Below are 24,010 nucleotides of genomic sequence, written 5' to 3'. Positions count from 1 at the left end.
GACGGTCCATATTATGGAAAGTGGTAACCGTCGCCTATAGACGTGAGCAGTTCCATGGACGTAACAGAGTATACTGTTTTGCCCATGATACCCCCCATTCGTTGCCATTCCTGAGGACACAGGTCTTATGCCTCTGTGCCCTGTAAATTTATTGTCATATCTCACCCTTCGAACCGAAACACAGCCATGCAAACACAACTGCTTCACGTTAGAAACACGAATGGGGCTGAGGTGCCCAAGCGAACGATTTTTGTACATAGTCTCGCTCTGGTAAAACTATACAGTTTCACTTATAGACTAAACATAAGAAAGACGTAAATATTTGAATATGAACTCAATGCGTGCAAAGCTGCCAAATATAACAAGTATTATAATTAGTTCAAATATTGTTTGTAACATGAAATGAAAATGTATTTAAAATTAGACAATATAACCGGAGAACTTGCGGAGAGCCGACCACCGACTCATAATACACAGTACAATTGAGTTCACAGTACAAATAGGGAAGTTGGATGTGGAATCATGTAAATTATTAATAATGTAATTTATTCAGGCTTTCAATATTTGGTGGGCCGTCAGCTTGTTTGCCATTCTAAGTTGCATAAAAAAAGTTTTTGAAAAGAAACATAGCTTAAAAATAAAAAAATAAAATGTTGAAGCACCACATTAGCTTAATTAAAATCTTTTTCAAGAGAATATTAATGATATTATTTTTTAGAATTTCGTATTGCACGGTTTATAGTTTATAAGAGAGTAAAAATAGTAAATTAAAGTAAAGTAGTAATTTATTAATTATGGTGGTGGTATCATTGCTGCATTATTATTGCATTGAATAAAAGACACGTTCAGTATTGTGTGCAGAAATTCTCATATAGGGACATAGTTTGTGACGTGTATAATAATGAGTGGGTAAAAGAAAATACTAATAGATGTAGTATAATGTACTGAAATATTTTTGCCTCGGAAGCGGAGGCACGACAGGACTATATCTATCTACTAGTTACCACGGCTGCTATAACCTGGTGGAAACATTAAGACAAGCCAGGTAAATTATTATAGTTTACCTAAATGAATGCATAATATTGTATGAAGGGTATTATGGGTAGACATCATATATATCATTATGTATAATGTACTATATCTATGGTATATGTATAATGTACAATTCCATAGGCGACGGTTACTACTTTCCATCAGGTGGGCCGTCAGCTTGTTTGTCATACTAAGTTGCATAAAAAATTATCGCATTATTTCTCGTCTCTTATAAACCATTAACGATGTTAATGATTGGTGCCGTATGGTCCCAGCATAGAATAGGCCTTCCTTTTCTTTCCCGTGGGTGTCGTAAGAGGTAACTAAGTGAAGGCGAGGAATGAGGAGCAGCGTTCCTATTAAAACATCTCTAAAGCCTAACTGCGGTTGCCAATCTACTTGTTAAGCCTGGTAACTACTGGAAAAACCGCCAAAGGAATTAAAGGCTGATATAAGGATGATGCTAATGATTTTTTTGATGATAATTAATGATGCTTTTTACTCTGTATATTTATAACACCAGTAAAAGGTAAAAATAAAGCATATAATAATATTACCTAAACGTGTTTGTATATTTTAATAAAAATAGAATTATGTTTCTCGGTTAAATAATAATGAGATAACAAGATTTTAATGTAAAATATTTCATAACCCCGAGTCAGTTGGATGAAGAAATTTCAAATTTTTCACAACACTGTCACCGCATTGAAGTATGCATCACACACACACTTAACACTTAACTGTGCAAGTGTAAAGTGTTGACGTTACAAACAAGCTTATAAGCCAGCTCCGTACCCACCGGTAATATATAGCGACAGCCTTAATTGGCTGCGTAGGCTGCATGAAATGAAGGTTCTCGGTTTATTTTTGTCAAATATCAAGGTTGTACACATGTGCACTTATGTATTTAGAATGTATAGCATTTTCATTTCAAGATTGCCCTGTTTAAGTGTGTGAGATAATGTTTTCCAGTTATACATATTATCAAGGGAAGTAATGTATTTCTGTATTTCAGAAAAATCTATAATTATTTCTACGATACACCAACCCACCCACACGCACGCACGCACACATGCACGCAGATCAGCTGTTATACGAATATACGTATCTATTATTACAATATGTTTATTCGAATCGTAACGCTTTTAATTTTCCGTTTATGTGCACGATATCGCCACGATGTTATCGTGGACGGAAATTAAAAGTGTCTTCATACCATTACATACATTTTGCTTTCCTTACATTATTGTAAGCTGTGCCCGTAATTTCGTTCGCATGTTCTATGACTATAATAGCTTTCCATTACAAAGTTGTACGTTATGTTTTCACACTTTTATTTTGTTGCTATTCTCCAGTAGACTTATTTCTTTACCTGACAATGAATAGTTAGATAAATATTGTGAAAATTTTGTCACATTATTCCGGCCGTTTTTTGTGAAACAAAAAGGTTACATAAACCACATTTTTCAGTTCAGTATCGCATGTAGTATTGTTATAATTCTGTTATTATTATTCATTTATTATACATATAAATTATATAGATAAAATATTTAGTACGCAGTTTTACCTTTTGACACGTATAAATATAATTTCCGTAAATAATATACAGCCTGTAACTCGCTGATAATGCAGCAGTCTATAGGTGAGTTCTTATATTTGTTCATTACAAATAAATAATGAAATATTTCCTTCTTATAAATATTAATATAGATGATGATTGATGTAAAGATAATGATTGTATAGTTGATAAAATCGTACCGTGCCGTGTCGTTCCATGCTACGGTAAATAATAAAGTCGCCCGTTGACAACCACAATGACATTTTGAGCGATGATAAAGCCAGTTCAGTGGAAAAGTTAAGACTGCCTTATAAATCTCTCGACGAATTTAATCAGAAAGAAAAGCATAGGAGGAGCAGAAAGAATTAATTGAATTGAAACAAAGTAAGTGATATAAAAGGAAAGGTTAGTCGAGTGAAGCTTGACCCACTAGCATTAGGATTTATATCTAATTTGGACTTATAAGGTATGTTCATAGTTTTATTAGAACAGTGACTGCTCAGTTGGACAACACTTAATTGCGGTCCGATATCTCAAAGCCAAGGCGGTCCATTTTTACTCGGTCAAGCGGCACCTGGAGCAGAGCCGTTCAAATCTGCCGCGTTGCATTCTACAATATGCTATCTTCGTGGCTATTGTATTGCATTTCATCGCTATGGCGTCAATTCTACTGATTTTCAAATTAGATCCAGCCCTTGCGACCTCTACAAACCCCATCTGTAACCTCAGACTTTTTAAATTCATATTTGGAATTATTGTTTATTTTTGTTTAAGTTTTTGCGTTATGACAGAGGTCCTCATATTTTAGTTAATACCATTTGATTTATTTAGGTGATGCTATTTATAAAGATGATGACGATGAATAAAGACTCACAATACCAAATTCCACAGAATATATGATTGGACATCGATATGATTAGAAATTTGACTAATTCGGTTAAATAATAATAAATTTACGTCACATAAAAAAATGACAGTTCTATTAATATTACAAATGTGAAACTTTGCAAAGATGTTTGGATGCCTGTATGTTTGTTATTCAATCACACTTAAATAGCTGAATGATTTAAAAGAAATTTGGTACATAGGTAAGGTTATATTTTAACATATAGGAAGGATTATATGTTGGTAGACGCGGGCAAAGCTACGGAAAAAATCTAGTACAACGATATTACGAGAAGAACCCTAAAATGTCACAAGCAATCGAGTAAAGCAATGATTCTTCATGTCAGGTAAAAATATTATATGTGTGGTGGTATTCTTTATGGAATAAATCTCATCTATTCAGCAATTCCAAATGTAATTTTTCGTATGTAAAGTAAAATTATTATAGTGAAAGCTTTCGAATTTTTTTTCTATATGCCTTTAACTTTCGCCAGTATAGTGTTGGATCTTCGGTTACTAGGATTTGTTTACTTGTAACATTATATTATTATATTTTTTTTGATGGCATAAAAGTGTTTTTTATACAACTTAGAATGGCAAACAAGTTAACGCCTCATCTGATGGAAAGTGGTAATCGTCGCTTATAGACATCAACAGTACAATGAATATAAGAAAGTATATTGTGTCGCCCATGATACTCTTTGTTATTCCTGAGTACTAAAGTGTTTTATTTATTTATTTAACACTTTATTGCACCAACATAACAGGATTTGTTGAACAATTTTTAATAAGTATAGTGTAGTACAAAAGGCGATCTTATCCTCAGACAACCTTTGAGTAGAAAGAATTAAAGAATAAATAGGTAGGTGGCGCGTTAAAAAAATAGATCTGTAAAAATAATAAATATCTGTGACAGCATAATCATATATACATATATCCAAACATATACATATATATACATATAAATATATATACATACATATACATATATATGCATAAATACATACAAATATACCATACTAATACACATATATATAACACACATGAAACTGGAAATACGTAGGACTAAGTGATTATAAGGATAGGTAGTGGGATTTAACTAAGTTTTTAAAAATGGGCAAAGATTAAGCGCATCGTATAGAGGTAGGAAGTGAGTTCCACAAACGAACTGCCTGCACCGAAAAGGTGTTATGCCTCTGTGTCCTGTAATTTAATTGCTATATCCCATTATGCACACACATAATACAAATGCTTCCGGGAGAAACACGAATGGGACAAAGGTACCCAAGCGGATGATTTTTATACAGTCTACCTTTGGTTTTAAAAACTTCAGAGGCAATATATGAAGTAGGTGATAGACCTTTAAAGATACATACATATATATGAAACTTATTCCATCGTTAGTATGTAATTTCGATATCATTATTTAAATAAAATCAATCAAAGATATTAATAATTGTGTATGAGAATTTGACAGATAATTTCACTTAATTAAGCTTCGACATTGAACGCTTTTAAGAAAATGAAGGTAAGTATCTGTTTGATTGTTTGTTATTTTCTTTGCTAAGCGGCTCTGCTCAAGAAACGACAAAAGATACGTGACGTAATCAATGACTCTTGATGTCTCAAGGATCTTGTAAAAACAAATAGGTGAAGATGCAACTTCATTTAAGTGCTTGTAAATATTTTTAATAAATAAATAATTGGATATATTACATGGCGCCCTCTAGTCGTAAACTGAGCAAAGCTTGTGCTATAGGAACTAGACTAATCTTATATTTAAGTACTAAACAGTTATCCTTCCAGATTTTATTAATCGTTAGGTTGACTTTCGTGGTCTTTATGTGTAATTAATGTAATTTACACACGTTTTATTTAAATTAGACGATGTTAGAGATGCTTTAGATTTGTATTGCCCATTAGTGTTACAAATATTCTAATAATAATAATTGTTTCGTAGATAATTTTTATTAATTATTTGATTAAATAATTTAATAACTGATTTCAAAACAATACTGACGTATAATTAAATAAAATTAAATGAACAGAAATATAGAACAAGTGTAGGTAAGAAAACAGAAAAGGCTAATTGTAACGATTAACGATATATTACTTGCTACTATAATATATAATACTATTCATTATATTGATCAATCTATAATATGTGACACTACAGCTTATTCTTTGATATAATTTATCATATTTATAAATATGGATTTAGATTAAATGAACAGAAATATAGAACAAGTGTAGGTAAGAAAACAGAAAAGGCTAATTGTAACGATTAACGATACTGTAAATAGGTATCCTACGTAATGTATAATTTCTAAGAAGAATATAATATTCAGTAAAATTATTCATATCGGTATCCATATACAAAAACATTTTGTGTGTAATCTTGCCACGTTTAGTTCTAAATTTAATAATAGGTACTTACCAGTTGCTTATTTTCCACAAAAATGTATCTACAAAAAAACAATTACGTTATAGAATTATATTTTCCCTTGTTACCTAATATTTTAGCAAATTAATGGAATTGTTTACAAGGGTAATACAGAGTTAATTAAAGTTTTGTAACCATTTATTGTAATTTGAATCTTACAACTTATGTCATAAGGTAGATATTATGAGAAATTAATATTCAGTTTCTTCAAAAAAAAAAAAAGATATAAATCGATTTACATTAATATAACAAGAATATAAAATGGAAAGAATCGGTTTGCCTGCTACCTAATTACGGAACATACTCCCGATAAATTCAAGTACTCCCGTTTCCTTTGAAGTTTGAAACGAAATCCCAACTTTACTTGCGTTCGTTAAAACATTCTGGTTGTTTGCCTACCCTAGTTCCATTTAAATTCTTTATACGGTCCACTCTATTACGTTGTAACACAATTATATTTAAAAGATATTATTTATATAGTACAGACAGCTACGACAAAAAAGAAAAGTCATATATACATAAGTATAGTGTGCGTTGACTAGTTTTTTGAGTTAATTTAAGAGTAGAAAAGATGCGCTTAGTCTTAATGCGTTTATTTAAATAATGCGTTGCAAATATTACAATGGACTAGGGAGATCCGAGTGAAGTGGCTGATTAGAAATGGAGCCGAGACATAATGCACATTGTTGTTATTATAAAAAAGAATTGGTATATATTATTCAAGTGGATTAAAATAATAAGAGTAGAAATATTTTTTATTCACATATACTTAATTACAAGCATTTTAATAGTATTTATTCATGATTCTACCATTCATTCAGAATGCAATTTTAGCTGTGAACAGCAGGCAAGAAATTAGACTGTTGCTTTTTAAACAATAGTTGATTTTATATTTATGATATTTTATGAATCATATCAGCCTTTAACTGCCCACCAGTATTTTACTTATCCTGTGTTCCTAGCGTAAAATAGGCCACCCCTTCCTTCTGGGGTCCTTGTGGTGACTATAGGCAAAACTCCCCAAAGGGGAGCCTTGTATAGAATAACAAATAACACAAGAGTTATTTAATAATTATTCATAAGAAGTCTATTATTGTAAATAATAATAATATTACTTTTCTAATACTAATATATTATTTATACTACTTATACTATATTACTTATACTACTAATATAATATTTACTTTAGTACTAATATAATATTTACTAATACTAATAATATTATTTTGAATTATATATCAGACATATATTTAGATATTAATTATTAATTAAGTAATAAAGTAATTATTCCCAAATTCGTGTATAATATAGTATATATCATATATGTGTAAGTATATTTGTTATTCATATATATTTATTCGTTTATATATGTAATTTTAGTATGTATGTATATCAATAATTAGTAGTACCGTATTCGAGTATTCTGACACTTCCCTATGGTTGACTGGGAGAGGATGCTTTTAGCATTAAGTTCGCCATGTACACATATTTGTACTAATGAATAAATAAATAAATAAAATAAAATAATTACAGTATTAATTCGTAATATATAAAATAAATAGGTGGTATAGATAGAAAGGAGATGCTATTATTTCGTAATAAATAAAATAAACACGTAGGATAGATAGGTAGGAGACTATTTAGATCTCGATACGCTTGTCTTATAAGTAATCGTTTAGTATGTAATAGGACTTATTCAATAAATGTTTTTAATAAAATTTACATTTGGAGAAAGGTAGATTCAATGCATATTTCAGAACCTTATAAATTTTAATGACTATTTTCACAAAAGACCTATTTACTTTTTCTAAATGATTCTTTTGAACAGCAGGCTTTTACGACAAAAATAAGACTGTTTTTTTTGACACGAATGATAGTTATTGCGTATATACAAAATGTTTATATATAAACATTACACACATATTGTACAAATACAATGAGAACATTAATTTATCTTTTAATGAAATATAAATTTCTAAAAAGTATATAGCTTGAATTGAGCGTTTATGTAAAAAAAATATTGCTTATATTAAGCTGCTTTTCCCCATAATAATATAAGACATGATACTATGAAAATAACTGAAATATATTAGTTATATACTATACAGCATCAATATAGGTAAACTGTTTGTTTTTGCGTATTGCAAAACCTGTAAAACTCAGCCTAATCATAAGGCTTTGTATATGAACATTCCATAGATTTTTTGTCGAGAGTGATTCCGAGAAATAGTGAAATCGACAAACTTAAGAGAAATGCTATTTATTTTAATATTAGAATTAGCTTTGGGATATTTAGAAAGTTAATAATATACATATTTTGTTTTTTTTTTTAGCAATTGAATGAGATTGTTAATTATGTTATGCCAATTCAGGACACGTAACAGAGCGTTGTTTACTTCGTCATAATTCTGAGTTGCACTATTTGCTTTGAATATCAAAGAAGTGTCATTTGCAAATAATACTCTACCCTATAAGTTAAGCAGTGTAGGTCCCGGTATTGAGAGTCACCTTTTCCTTTTTCGTGGATGTCTTAAGAGGCGATTAAGGGAGTTTATGATAGAGGGATGGGCATCAGCTTTGCATAACCAAAAGCTAAAACTACGGTCGCCAACCCGCCTGCCAAGTGTGGCAACTACCAAACCCCTAGGGGGGAGAAGAGATTGTTAGTAATGGGGAGTAGCAACCTCATTGCTAGCAATAAACCCTATTAGGTCGACCTCCACGCGGTTCCCTCTGGAAACCATCATGATTGATTCGTTGTTGAATTTGTCAGGATGGGCTAACTTACCTGATTCATTCTCACCTGTCATCCCTCACTGGTGCCCCGCCGGTGTATACCGATAGTACAGGCGGGGTTACCATTCCATTATCATCCATTAAAAAAAAAAAACTACCAAACCCCTCTTTAGGGAGAGGCTATGTTAACTAGTGACAGTTAAAGGTTGATAGAATAACAATAACTGTTATAAGTGCGGGAAAAGGGATTCTTAATAATGGAGACAGAATCCCATTACTAGCAATATACCCAACCAGGTCGACCTCCTCGCGGTTCTCCCTGGAAACTATCATGGTTAATTCCTAATGAATTAATTATGATGGGCTAACTGGCCTGTTCTCATTCTCATCTATCACCCTTCACTGGTGCTCTGCCAGCGAATCCCGTTAGCGCAGGCGGGGTTACCATATATTTTTTTTTGTACACGCTGGCGGGACGCCAGTGAGGGTTGATAGGTGAAGATGAAATAGATTAGTTGGCTCATCGTGATGAATTCTTGAGGAACCTCGTGGAGGTCGACCTATTAGGGTATATTGCTAGTAATGGATCTGTTAGATTTCATTACTAACAATCCTTGTCCTACAGTGGAGTAGGTCGGTTTAAATAAACTCATAAAGTCTTGTGTTCATTTTTTGTCTTTATGGGTAACTTGGGTAACTTCGTCCCACCCGTATTCCTGCCATCGAGCATTTGAGCTTGCACATTCGTTTGTTTCAGTTGGAAAGGTAAGTATTCTTTTCTTTTATGCAACTTAGAATGACAAACAAGCTGACGGCTTACCTGATGGAAAGTGGTAACCGTCGCCTATAGACATGAGCAGTACCATGGACATAACATATTATAATATAAGCATAATATTGAAACTATAAGGTACGGTCGCGTGATGTTTAGAAGTGGCAACGAATGGAGAGTGTGTCATGGGCGTCACAGGGTATTTTGTGATAGTCACAGTGCCGTACATGTTCAGGCGACAGTTGCTTCTTTCCACAAGGCATAAAACACACAAGCCTTTTTATATTCTGATCTATCAACATGAGGTATACGAAGTTGCGAGTGTGGACAGTAAAAAAAATTCATGTAGATTACATCCAAATTATGATAGCATCGAAGTACGTTGCCGAGTATAAATGGACTTATTGGCAATATGTGTACAGTAACACATATATACGATGTTACGTGACAGAGTGCGCGCCCCCTAATGAAAGCCATCTTTCTTGCCGAATATGCTTTTATGTGGGTTCGCAGAAATTTTATTTTCTGTCCTGAGACTCACTCGCTGACGATCTAGAATATTTCGCAATTTGTTTTTCTACATAATAATATTAGACCTTTTAGGTTAATAACGTGACTTTAGTTACATCGTTATATAAAATTTATTATGCCTCATATATTCTTATGTACTTGATGTAAATCGATTTTGTTAGTGATGATGATAATTATAATTGTTTACCAAAATTTAAACTTAAAAAGTAATTCATGTAAATACTTTTTAAGTTTTAGACTGTTTTGGATATTTGATTTATTATATACTAGCGACCCGCCCCGGCTTCGCGCTGGTACACAATACATCACGTCACATTAGAAACCTCTAAATTGATTAGTGTTTCTCTATAATATTATGCATGTATTATACATATAAACCTTCCTCTTGAATCACTTTATCTATTAAAAAAACCGCTTCAAAATCCGTTGTGTAGTTTTAAAGAATTAAGCATACATATGGACGGACAGACAGCGATAGCGAGTTTGTTTTATACTATGTAGTGATAAACAGCTGAATAGATTTAAATGAAATTAGGCTTTTAGAATTATGAATCATATTTAAGATTAATGAAATTCTAAAGTATTTATTCTGACAATTTATTGCAAGATTTGTAAAGCATCTACTCGTATGTGATGTCTATATACATGGACAACGGGAATGTACCATGTGTAAGTATTATGTTTGTTGTTTCTGACGACTGTTTCGACTTCATCCGGGAGTCTTCTTTAATAAATTTATAAATATTTTGACGTGCATGTATTTTTAAAATAACATTATGTGCACAGAAATCAGTAATTAATATTTGTTTTTCTTTTATTGAATTAAACTTTGATCTAAACTAGACAAATTGATAAATTCTCTTTAAAGCGAAGGCAATAACTAGCTAAGCCTTATTTCAATACCGTCCGTGAGCATGTTTAAAAAAAAGCTTTTAGATTTCTCGGAACTATTTTTAGAGATTGTTTTGGTTCAACCGCAATAGAAGACTCACGATTCTATATTAAAAATTTTATATAGCGTTAACTTTAGGTAATGGAGTGTATAAATAGATTTAATACAACCTACGATGATATTATGCAATGTAGAGGAAAATAGACTGTCAGAATTAATATTACGATATATTTTATTCCAAACTGACTATATAATATAAAGACGTAACGACCGAAAAATGTTATGCTTCTTCTAGATAATAAAAATGTAGGTTAATGTAAAATTATGTTAGTGTTTAGGTAACAATTATTTTAATAAGATATGGAATAGTAAGCGTAAAGTACCTGCCGTGTGGTCCTGGCATAGAACGGGCCACTCTTCTTTTCCCTTGGATGTCGTAAGAGGCGATTAATGGTATTTAACGGTCGAGGGATAGGCAGCAGCGTCTTTCTTAAAATATTAGCAAAGCCTTACTGCAGTAGTCCACTCGTTTGCCAAGTGTGATTTTGAAATTCTTTTTGCAATCGATTGTGTTTATTTCGCATTGAAGGGGCCGCCTTTTTCTTTGTAAAAGTCTACTTGTAGACACAAGATTACGTGTTCTAAATTTAAATAATATTTGAAATTAGGAGTTTTTACGAGGTTTCCCTGAAGACTGTAGTATGGATTATTTAAAAAAGGGTGTATTAAGGTTTTTTTCAGGGTGGGCAACGCGTATGTGAGATTACTGGCCTCCATAGACTACAATGATCGCTTACCATCAGATGTTGTGTCGGTTGGTGGTCAGATGAGATGGTGTTAAAAAGATTTAATTTCAGGCTGCGTCTTATAATATAATAGGTATCTAATAAGTCTGTGATCAATGTCTCTAGAAACACCTCGTCATTCATCGGTGGTAATTTATAACGATATCAGTTTGCTGACTAACGGTTTCCACTCTGAAATACATCCATGTAGTTTATTGGTCTTATGTATACGAATTGTCGCTTCAATTAGTAAATTTATTGAGCTATACTGGTAATTTTGGTTCTACAGTAGGTGTTATATATTATATCTATACATATATGTACAAATTTTGATAGATAACCTTTAGTGTATTGTACGAAATTCAATTTGTCTTTATAACGAACTTCCTATTAGCAACCTAGAACGTCTATTCATATAGTAGGGAAACTTCCGTGATCTTAAATGAATTTTGACGCTTGCAGGAAGTTTCAAAGTTGATGTGTTAGTTTTAGTTTATAATTCGATCAGATATATAGTTGTTTATTAAATTACTTGTTTATATTTTTTTGTGGATTAGGGTGGACTTGCAGCTCCCTTGATGATAAATATTTTGTTTAGTCAACTTATTTAGTTACTTCGGAGAAAACGTATCTTATGCTAACTTAATTACTAAAAATTTAATTAGTAATTAAAAATAAAACTTAATCGATTATTATAACATGAAATTAATATTCAAATAGCATAATAATACGGTCTATCATGAAATATACATAAATATTTTTTTTTTGGCTTAACTTTATTTAGAAATTGTTATTTTGCAATTTTATTACAAAATAATTATTTAATATTGGTTTAACTTATACGTATTTTAATTGAGAAAGCTCGACTAGTTTTGGAACCCTTAGTAATTTTATTATATTAAAATATAAAGTGTAAATAAGAAAATTTTTAAAATAAAAATTAAATTTCGTTTGGTAGAGTACCAAACGAAATTTAGTTTTTATAGTTCTAATTGATATTTTTTAAATGCATAAAACATGCTTGTCTTAAAAAAAGAGGGTATTATTACTTATAATAGGAGGTTTTGCCAGTAGTTTCTATGCTTGGCAGGCGGGTTGGCAACTGCAGTTAGGCTTTGGTGATGTTTAACAAGTGATGTTTTAACATTGCTGCCCGTCCTTCGATCGTTAACTTTCTTTAGTTGCCTCTTATGACACCGACATTACATATCGGAACCACATTAAAGATAGTAAGTTGGTTTAAATCAACACAAAGATTTTGATGTTGTTAGAATTCGAACTCATGACCTTTTCAGTCTTCTAATATCTACGAACCTATTTTCGTTAATATTTTTCAATACAGGCTTTTATAGGTGGATGAAAAACAAGGTAAATTTATTATTGATATATGTGGATTTTTGCCAAAGGTCCCTAGAAAATAAAGATTCTTAGAAGTCATCAATAATAATAACGGTGAGCACTCGATAATATTTATCTCGATATTGCTAATATAGCGAAAATAATTTCCGATATATTTTCCTTTATACAACTTTGCGTTAATGAAGGGTATCCCACTGATCCTTTTCTGGAATCGGATCGCTCCGACGTTAAATAAATAATGAAGTCGATAAAAAAGTTGCAATACAATTAATGCAGGAGTTTTTTTTAGCAAGTCCCAAAAGTATTGTTGTTTGTAACAATTTCAGTTTATAAATAATTAAGTATATTTTGTGTATTATTTTAATAGTAGCAGCTAGTAGCTGCCACGCTTGGCAACCGCAGTTAGGTTTTGGTGATATTTATTAAGAGGGATGCTGCTGCCCCTCTACTATCTATTTCCATACTCTCTCATAATTTACTTTGCGTGATGGAGACATTGATTAATTAGAATAAGAACTACATCATTTGTCACTTCAAATGCTATGCCTATATTAAATTTAATAACAATTGTTTGAGTTGTTAAAACGTTTATATTAGTTCATTGCTGTAATAATAATATTATATGAAAATTTGTTACGGTATTTATATGTCGGTTACTTCATTTTACATTATCCTTCATTATTCATACATTATTCTTTCACTGCTGGACATAGGCCTGTCCCATAAACTGCCAAAACAACGGTCCTGAGCCACCTGCATCTATTGACTCTGACATTTGAGGTCGTCGCTCGGTCTAGTGGAGGGTTGTCCTACGGTTGCCCATACGAGGTCACCACTCAGGAACCTTTTCTCCCCATCAGTTGTCGGTCTCCGAGCTATGTGACCAGCCTATTGCCACTTTCTGTTATTTAATTACGCTTAAATAGCTAAACGGATTCGAATAACTAATAAGATACTTTAAATATTTATGCGGGTAAAACTACAGGAAATAGCTAATAAATAATTTCCAAAACATTATCATCATATGAATTTGGAAAATATGTATTAAAATCTACCATGACTGTATATTTTTATGTGCAATAAATCTTTATTATGATTATTATTAAAAATCTAATAACTTCATTATGGAGAATGTTGGGCATTCCTGTTAAGGGTCGCATATTTGTTGCCCAACAAATTAATGGATCATGCTCCTGGCGACTAGACAACTGCAAAAGTCGTAAACTTTCCGCAGTTTGTCTCACGAGATTATCTAAAATGAGGCTTTTTGGCGACGTTATATAGGTAGTATATTCTTGAATTTGAGAGCAATTAATAAGATTATATCTACCTGCTACTACTACTTATTGTATAACTTATAGAATTTAGGATTAAATAAATAATTTTCAAATTCACTTTAAATTTTGAAACTTAAAATTCTTTGTTTAGTAGACATTTTTAGATGCAAAACCAAAACAAATACTTACGTATTAAATGTATTTATGTTACATAGTCACATACAAAACTCATTCACAATATCCGTTATCGCTGCGCGGTTGGCTGGAGGAGATTTCTTTCAAAGATAAGCTCACCCTTGCTTACAATATTTTTTTTTTACAACACAGGGGGCAAACGAGCATGCTGCTCACCTTGTGCTAAGTGACTACCGTCGCCCATGATCACCCACAATACTAACGGCATTGCAAGTGTGCTGACGGCCTTTTAAAAAGAAATATGCTCTTTTCTTGAAGGTTTTGTTGTCGTATCGGTTCGGAAATACCGCTGCTGGAAGTTGATTCCAAAGAGTGGTTGTGCGTGGAAGAAAGTGCCTTGAAAAACGCACGGTGGAAGACCGCCACTCGTCCAGATGATTGGGATGAAACTTTAGTTTGTGGCGGGTTGTACGGTGGTGATAATATAAAGAGCAAACCCACTTATCTCACTGAATGATTATAGATGGAAGTTCACAGGTCAAGAAGATAAAGGATTGCCCCTGGATTAAACATAAAGAGCAAATACTAGTCCTTAGATTTTTCAACCGATTTTTTAGTGTAAATGTACTTACATAATATTCTTTTTACCATTAAACTATATTAGATCAATTTTGTAAGGTTTTTTTTAATATTACCAGTTATTACCGATATTTATTTATAATATTTTCCATAATTTCTTTTTAATTTTTAATTTACAATTTTATCTTAAAATTACTATAGATAAGTAGATAAGTACGAGGTTTGTCCGGAAAGTACGTATAAAAGTTTTTTAAAAATTTTATTTTACAATTATTCAGGTAAATCAATTTTATCCCCTTCAAAGTACTCCCCCTGTGACATAATGCACTTGTGCCAACGCCGTTTCCACTGTGAGAAGGCTCCTTGAAAGTCCTCTGGTTGTAGGTTTCTCAGCTGCCCCGTCGTAGCTTTTTTTATCTCATTTATGTCCCCCAAATGCCGCCCCCGAAGTACCAATTTGGTTTTTGGGAACAAGAAGAAGTCACACGGGGCCAAATCCGGCGAATAGGGGGTGTTCGGTCACCGTAATGGAATTTTTACTCAAAAACTCACGGAACGATCTTGGCGCAAATTTTTTTCATTTGAAGTTCGTTTCTTAGAATTTCGTGGACCACGGTTTTGCCCAAATTAAGCTCTTCAGCCACCTGCCTGACCGTTAAACGACGGTCCCCATTAACACAAGTTCGAATTCTTTCCACGTTTTCGTCGGAATGTGAAGTGGAAGGACGTCCTGAACGTGGGTCATCTTGAACGCTTTCTCGGCCCTCTCTGAATCTTTTTAGCCACTTGTGGACGGTTGGTTCCTTCACAGCATCATCCCCATAAACTGTTCTGAGATCGGCAAAAATTTCACGGCCATTCTTGCCGAGTTTCGAGAGAAACTTGATTACGACGCGCTGCTCTTCAACGGAAGCGGGCTCCATGCCGACGGGGTTTCGTTAAGAGGTAACTTCACAGATGGCGTGACAAGCCAGTTCGCACCGCACGGCGGTCAGACCAGAACTGAAGCATTGTTAGGGACATAAGGAAGGGGTCCTGCGCTTACCTGGCCTCCCCACTCCTCTTTCTCGCATTCCAGAACACTTTTATACGAACTTTCCGGACAGACCTCGTATAATAGCATATTTAAATTTTCGAATCTGCTTGACGGTATGTGGTGCTAGATTTTGAATTATTGCTATTGTATGTACTCAGGAGAGCATGAATGTATGTGACGGTTCGCCTATAGTACAATAGGTTTAATACCATAAGTACATAGAAAAGAAACAGGGGTTCCTATGGGTGACCGCTGCGAAAGCTGAGCTATTTAATATAAACAAACTTTAAAGTCAAGGTTCACAATAGTATACAGAGAAGACGTTACCATATATGAAATATTGACACAGAAGGGAAACTCCTTTGTAGTGTTTCCAAAGTGTAGTGGACGTCACAAGAAAATTAAATAAATTAAACAAAAATATATTATATTTTATATTAACCAAATTATAGTTTACCTTTTTCTCATCAGGTGTAAAAAGGATGCATACAACACAGTTTAATAAGGTTTATGAGAGCCTTTAAAGTTTTATAAATTCGATAATCAATTTAATAGAAAATACCAAAATACGTTAACATATAATTAAATTGAATTTAAAGAAAAGTTCAGTTCGAATAATGGGCTAAATCCGATTATTGAAATATCTACTCTTCGGTGAGATAATCTATGACGATACTAGATAAAGAGAAAGAAAAAAAAAAAGTAGGAAAGAAAAGGGACGGCAGATCGGCGGGCGCGCGGGAGTCGCTTTTTAGGAATTGCGCGATAAAAAAAAAAAAAAGAAAAAAAAGGAAAAAAGATGGCGCGGGAGTCGTGTTTTAAGGAACTGCGCAATAAAATAAAAAAATAACTAGGATATAGATCTAGGAGGGACTGGTTCGATGAAGGGGTTGGAGATCTTAGTGTATCACTATGGATTAAGTGTGTGAAATTAATCAATAGAAGACTGGAGAATCCGGTGAGCTTGTTCCATTTATTACTACGTAGTTAGATTTTTGACTGTGATCACAGGCAAAGTCTATACTTAATATTTTTCCCAACAACTATTAAAATACGTATTTAGTCGAGTGCATATACCTTTAGGTAATGCGTATATCGTTAAATGCAATCACATTTGAACAAAGTTTACATCAATATAATTTACGTACTTACGTTATTCTACTCATATAAAAAATCCAATTATATGGTCGTTTGATAGAACTTCATCAATTTGATTCAATGTTCTAATTGTCCAGTTTGGAAAATACTTATTGAATCAACTATTGAACTAGTTTCATATCTAGTTATTATAAAGTATTTATTTATTGAGGATAATAGACTAAAGTGACTATGGTCTGGTCTCATTGCTGGGGAAACAGCCATTGATGAGAGAGAGGGGTTATTGAGTGGCGACCCTGTAAATGCAAGTGCGGTGTGGGCTACCTCCATTGTTTGGAGTGACTGTTTTATGTGTATTGTGGGGCCGTTCCTTGTGTCAGTCGGTGGAAATTGCCTGTGCTCAGTCGTGGGTTGGTGATGGTTGAGACGATGATGATGATGAAATAGTTGTATTAATTACACTATTACAGTGTTGGTTTGGAATTTCTGTGCATGCTTAACGTCCCATGGTGAAATGTTTTCATACCATTGCTCGGTCGACTGAATTAATAATTCTTTTGTATACTTCTAATTACCCATGATTACATGTGGGGATTTGTTTTACACCAGATGTACAAAGAAACAGCTTAACTGTTGCATGTAATATTATGTGAATGTAATACTTTTAATACATTATTAATTGTGTTATTAGATAAATTCATGTGACTGTGGGGTGTTTATGTTAAACAAGCCTGTATTGTTTAAATAGATATTTTGTCTTGATTTATTATAAACTTTAATATTGATATTGTTGTAGTAAGCAAGCTGATAATAACAATTCTGTGTGTATTACTGATTACTAATAATATTTAATTATGCTGATATTATAGGTGTGGATTTATTTCCTAATGGTAATAAAAGTACTAAAAGATTCTCTGACTATAGTTACTCTTAACTAGGTATGAGGTTCAGTATAAAATTGGTACTGTATGACACTTGTGAAGCTATGTATTTTACTCATATTTAGAAAGGAAGTTGTCCTGGCGATAAAGTTTGTATGTGTGTTGTTTGTTCATGTTATATTGACTAGACAAGTTCAGACAGGGTTAATATTAGTGAATATTTACTGGATTTATATTTAATATACATGTTTTGAATATTTTATGGGAATAGTATGGAGATATACAAGTAGTAAAATATAATATTAGTATTTTATAAATTTAATTATTGAGTTATATGTTTATGTCGGACTGTATCCAAAGAGATATTATCCTATTAATATCAAGTTAGGACAATTACTTTAAATATTAATAAAGTAAACACTAACACTGATTATTCACTTCTTTAATAAATTTACATTAGAGGTTAGGAATCAAATAGATAGCATATTGGGAAATCTTCACCACACATGTATTTGAGAAATGTTCTTGATAATTAGTACTGTATGTATATATTATTGCAAGTACAATTGCAATAAGAATGTTAAACTCCTAATCTTCTGTTCATTCTTGAATTTGAAAGTAAGCTTGGCTACTGATATGAATATAAAATTGCAGCATTACTGGATACTATTAATTATTACTGGTGTAAACCTTGATTATTTATATCACTGATAATTTAGTTATATATTACGGTTGATATATGATGATTTTATATTTAATTATATTAAACAAATACAAATAAACAAACTTGCTAGTATTTGTTACGTTGACAGTTGTGATAGATAATCAAAATTCAATTCAATACATCAATACGTCATTAATGTGACAGATGTCAAACAAAAGGAGATTATACACGTTATGAATCTATATCTAAGTCTATATAAAATTTATATAATTTTCTGTTATTTTATAATAACTGTAGGAGAAATATTGGAATTATTTATATGAGAAATTTTACTTAAATGATATGATAATTATTTAAAGACCTAATTTCTTAGGGATTTAATCATGATGATTTAAACACTAAAACACTTGTTTGTCTGAGAAATCCTCTTAGTAAATAGGTTTTACTAAGACACTAAAAGGAAGTAGACATAGTATAACTATAGTACAGCTACAATAATTGTATGGGACTTACTGTTCTTTCTATACAAATATATATTTAATATATATATATATATTTCACATTATAATTATTCAATATACATCTACTACTACAACATACACAAATAGGACTTATTGTCCTTCCTATATACCTATATATATAATATTTGACCTGGCACTTTAATGTGTAATTTATCAGTATTCATGGCAACAACCAATTAGGACTTATAGTCCTCTCTATAAAGCTGCATAATTATTTAATCTGATTATTTCACAATGTGATTAATCAAACCTCTACAAATATTACAAAAGATCTCTATTACTCTCAACACAATAATAGCTTGTTGGACTTAGTGTCCTCAAACTTATAGAAAACCCAACTGGTTATTTCACGAGACGTTGTTAACTTGTGATTAATCAGTGTCTTTTAAAGGACTTATAGTTCCTTTAGATATATCTCTCTGAATAAATAATTGGTTAATTCACAATGTGGTTAATCAACAATAATATTATATATAATTGACTGGACTTATAGTTCATTCAATAGCACTCATTACTTTTAGTAGCTCTCGACCTATGGGTTGGACTACTCGTTCTTAGGCTCCGGCCTAATCAACAGATTTAACTTGAACCTTGAGTATTCTTGGTATTAAGTAAATAATATTAAATTGACAATGCTATGTTATGATATAGCAATTATCAACATTATATGGCTTGGCCAATTCCAGGGTGTGGAAGGTATCCCCTATCACACAAATCTTCATCTCTATCGGACTGTCTTCACAGGTGATCTCTAATGTCACATTATAGGGCCGAAGGGTTATGTCCCAACAAAGTAAGTTCTGGTGTCTGGGTGATCTCGCTTCTTGGTCTGATCTCTTGTGGAGCCGAAGGGAAACCCCATTGAGTAAGCTCGTAACAGGGTGACGCTGGGAAACAGTTTCGTACTGTTAGTGGGTGATCTCTATGTCGCCATATAGGACTGAAAGGGTCATCGCCCATGAGTAAGCTCTCGTGTCGGAGTGATCCTGGGATTTCAGTTCCGATCCTTTTGCCTCTGGCAAACACCAATTTATACTGGAAGCATCGTGGGGCTGGTGGAGCCACTGTAATGTTGAAGTAAATGTACTTATGTTTGGTTTGGAACTGAGAATACTCATGCCCTTATTACCATCAGAGTGCATTAATAAATAGTAATACCCTTCCCTACCTTTTAGGAGGAAGAGTTATAGATAGTTGGAAAGTCTTCCACTGGTCCGGGCGTGTGAGGGGCCCGACCGCTCCCCCATTTTTATTATTATTACAGTTATACTGTGATTTACTATTAAATTAACATAACTTCCTAGTTACATGAATTATGAGTATAATTCATTAATTATTCTTAATCCTTAAAGACTTATCAACCATCTTCATTATTTAACTCCTATCATATACCAATTAAAGAACCTTTTGGTTATTACACACACAGCGGGTCCTACATTACTAGACGATCACACATTTATTTATCTGGCCAAATGATCAAGTGTTCTACTATAAGATCTGTTCAATATTATGTGTTTATTGTAAGGGTTTTTATGATTCATAAGATGTTTGGGGTGTATAAGGCAATATAGGTATGAGGTTATATTGAGGGTGTTAGGCCATTCTTTAGGGTAGGTTTTCATTCGATTTTCATAGATTTCATTAGGTTAAGCCTTCGTAGGCTTTTCTTAGGCTTTGTAGGTTTTCCATGTGTAGGTTAGTTTAGAGGGTAGTTATTATTTAGGGGTACACACACAAAGGGGGGACTATCACATGTATAAGAGTAAAACTCACTGAAGTGCAATTTTATGTTAATGCACAATAACACTAGAATATGTTATAATAATTCTGTAAAATGGCTTCGGTTATATTACACTCAGATGAATTATTATATACATCCTATGAATTTTTATAGATGATGGCAAATTAAAAACACAAATTGTTTATTACATTGTTTTGACGCTATTTTTAAGGTTACCAATTTTCTTTCAGCAGTGGACAGCTGCGTCCTTCTTAAAATATCACCGAAGAATAACTGCGGTTACTAATCTGTCTGCCAAGTGTGGAAAATACTGGTAAAACTTCCTGTATTGGGAAGGCCTATGTTCAGCAGTGGACAGTTATTGGCTGATATAATAAAACTAAAATGCTGTTGCGTACCATGGTATATTTTACGACCGATTTCTTGTAGGTACTTGGTATGGAGGGGGGGGGGGGGAATATACACTATTAGGTCGACCGTCTCTTTTGAAAACATAGCATGAATTGTAAAATTCACGATTGGCTAACTGATTAGATTAGATTTGTTTTGGCAACATTATTTTTACAGATATGGATCCATTGTGAAGTACAAATGTTCGCCTTATAGTCTAAAGCATGCAAAATTATTATTGGGTACAAGATACATTACATTACATCAACTATTTATTCAATTAATAATAATAAAATTATAATAGTATGTTAAAAAACCAATCAATAACAATGACCTGAATTTATCATCACTTGACATCCTTACCTAATACCCCGTCAGTGCGTACTGATAACGCGAACAGGGTTGCTGTTTCATATTACAAATATAGGCCTGATAGTAGAAAAAAGTCGTTTGCTTGGGAACCTCTGTCCCATTCGTGCTTCTACCGTGAAGCACGAATGGGACCGTTGTGTTTGCTTGGCTGTGTTTCGGTTAGAAGGGTGGGATATGGCGTGAATTTACTGGACACAGAGGCATAATACCTGAGTCCTCAGGAATGGAAACTCATGGGGGGGGGGGGGATCATGGGTGAAACAGTATACTCTGTTATGTCCATGATACTGCTTATGTCTATAGGCGACGGTTATCACTTTCCATCAAGTGGACTGTCAGCTTGTTTGTCATTCTAATATGCATAAAAAAAAATTGAAAATTAGTTCACTGAATTTCTATATCTAAAGGAGTATGCTACTTAACCTTACTACTCGTTGATGTACTCGAGTTTGTTCTAGGCATGGTGGGATACATTTTCTCATAAAATATGTTGTGACACGGAAGGGTACACCACCCAGAAGTGTTAGAGACAATCCATCTGCGAGTACCGAACGGTTATGTAAGCGCGCGCTGTCATCCGGTTACGTTTAATATCCCGTCAGTTTTATTTAAATGGGTGATAATGGATTGGTAACCCCGCCTGCGCTATCGGGTTACGCTAGCGGGGCACCAGTGAAGGATGATAGGTGAGAATGAAGCAGGTCAGTTGGCCCATCGTGACGAATTCAACAAGAATTGTTCACTATGGTTTCCAGGGGGAACCACGTGGAGGTCGACCTAATAGGGCATATTGCTAGCAATGGGGCTGTCAAACTTCATTGCTAACAATCCCTTTCCCCCCTATCCCGTCAGTTAGAACAAACCTAATTTAATATGCCTCCTTAATTCACGGTATCATTATATTTAATAATATTATAAACATCTTTGATAGCTTTAGTAGCAGCCTGTCAACGATATTAGAAGCGGCTTAGAAATATCAGGAGTCGGGTAAAATATTAATAATGTAAGATTATATAATGAACACTATTGTTATAATATTGATTTGGTTTTTACTGTTATTATGTTATAATTATTTCAATAAATAATTTTAAACAAATATTTATCTCATTTAAGACTGTAGTTACCTTATAAAGCCACTTAATGTGTCTGCGGCGACCCTAACTCTCTCCGCCAAAGAACTGTAAAACTCATATCATATGGTTACCTTGGAACAACAAAATAACATTATATCACAAAGCGAAACATAGATAAATTGTTTCCAAGAGTTGTGCTGTCTCTTTAATGTGCGGTGTTCTAGCGCAAAACCCGCTGAAAGTCGCCGTATCAGCTGTACACTGTTTACGATTTAAATTTATCGCTGAAGTTGAGAAGGGCTCTTGAGAAAGGGAGGCGACCAGAGGGCCTACCATGAAATGTTTTCCGAAATTTCGGATTCGAACGAAACAAAAATTTGTTGTAAAAATTACTTGACACATACCGTTTAAAAATATTAAAAATGCTAAAGTGACGTTCCTTTTTACTTTTATGGTAGGATTTATGACAAATGAAATGTTAAGCTCCATTTATAGGGTCGATTTTGGTACAAACAAAAACACGAAATTGAGCCCGAAAATTCGGAATTTCATTTCATGGTAGACCCCCAGGTTAGGTGGAGTGGGGCTACAGAGGCTGGTAGCAAAAACATACAGGCGTATTCAACTGGTTCTCTTAAATGAGTTTGATTTTTATTCCTATATGTTACTGACCCTCCCCGGCTTTGTCCGGGTTGATAGAAAAAAAAATTGTATTTTAAATTAATACTTCATTCGGACAAATAGAAGATAACGATAATACAAAACGTGGAGCTGTTTGTTTACACCGTGGCATTCTTCTTATTTTTAGTATTTTTATACTCGTTGTAACTTCTAAATGAAAGGTCCGTTACGAATAATTTAAAGATAAATTTTCATGTACATAATCAATCTTGTTTTGGAACTTTTTTTTAACACACACATTTGAACACCTTTCAATTCTAAGTATGTTGATTTATTAATTTAAAAACAAAAGGTTCTTATGACTTAATTATAAAAGTTACACATATAGTCTCGCATTTTTGTGGGTAATAATGAGTACTATATATATATATGTAGTATATTATGTATCAGTAATGTTCGTAGTGTACGGCAAATAATGACTTTTTGATAATTTTTTACACCTTTGGGTTACATTATTGTTATTTTCCTTGGAATCATATTTTTTTTTGTAATAATCAATAGCATATATTTATTCGCTGCAAATGCTGCTAATGGTGAAATAATTTTAAAAATCAGTTAATAAGTTTTTA

Source organism: Galleria mellonella, unplaced genomic scaffold, assembly GCF_026898425.1.
Source record: "Galleria mellonella isolate WM207_F2 unplaced genomic scaffold, CSIRO_AGI_GalMel_v1 utg300, whole genome shotgun sequence".
Taxonomy (NCBI): domain Eukaryota; kingdom Metazoa; phylum Arthropoda; class Insecta; order Lepidoptera; family Pyralidae; genus Galleria; species Galleria mellonella.
This window is presented reverse-complemented; position numbering follows the sequence as displayed.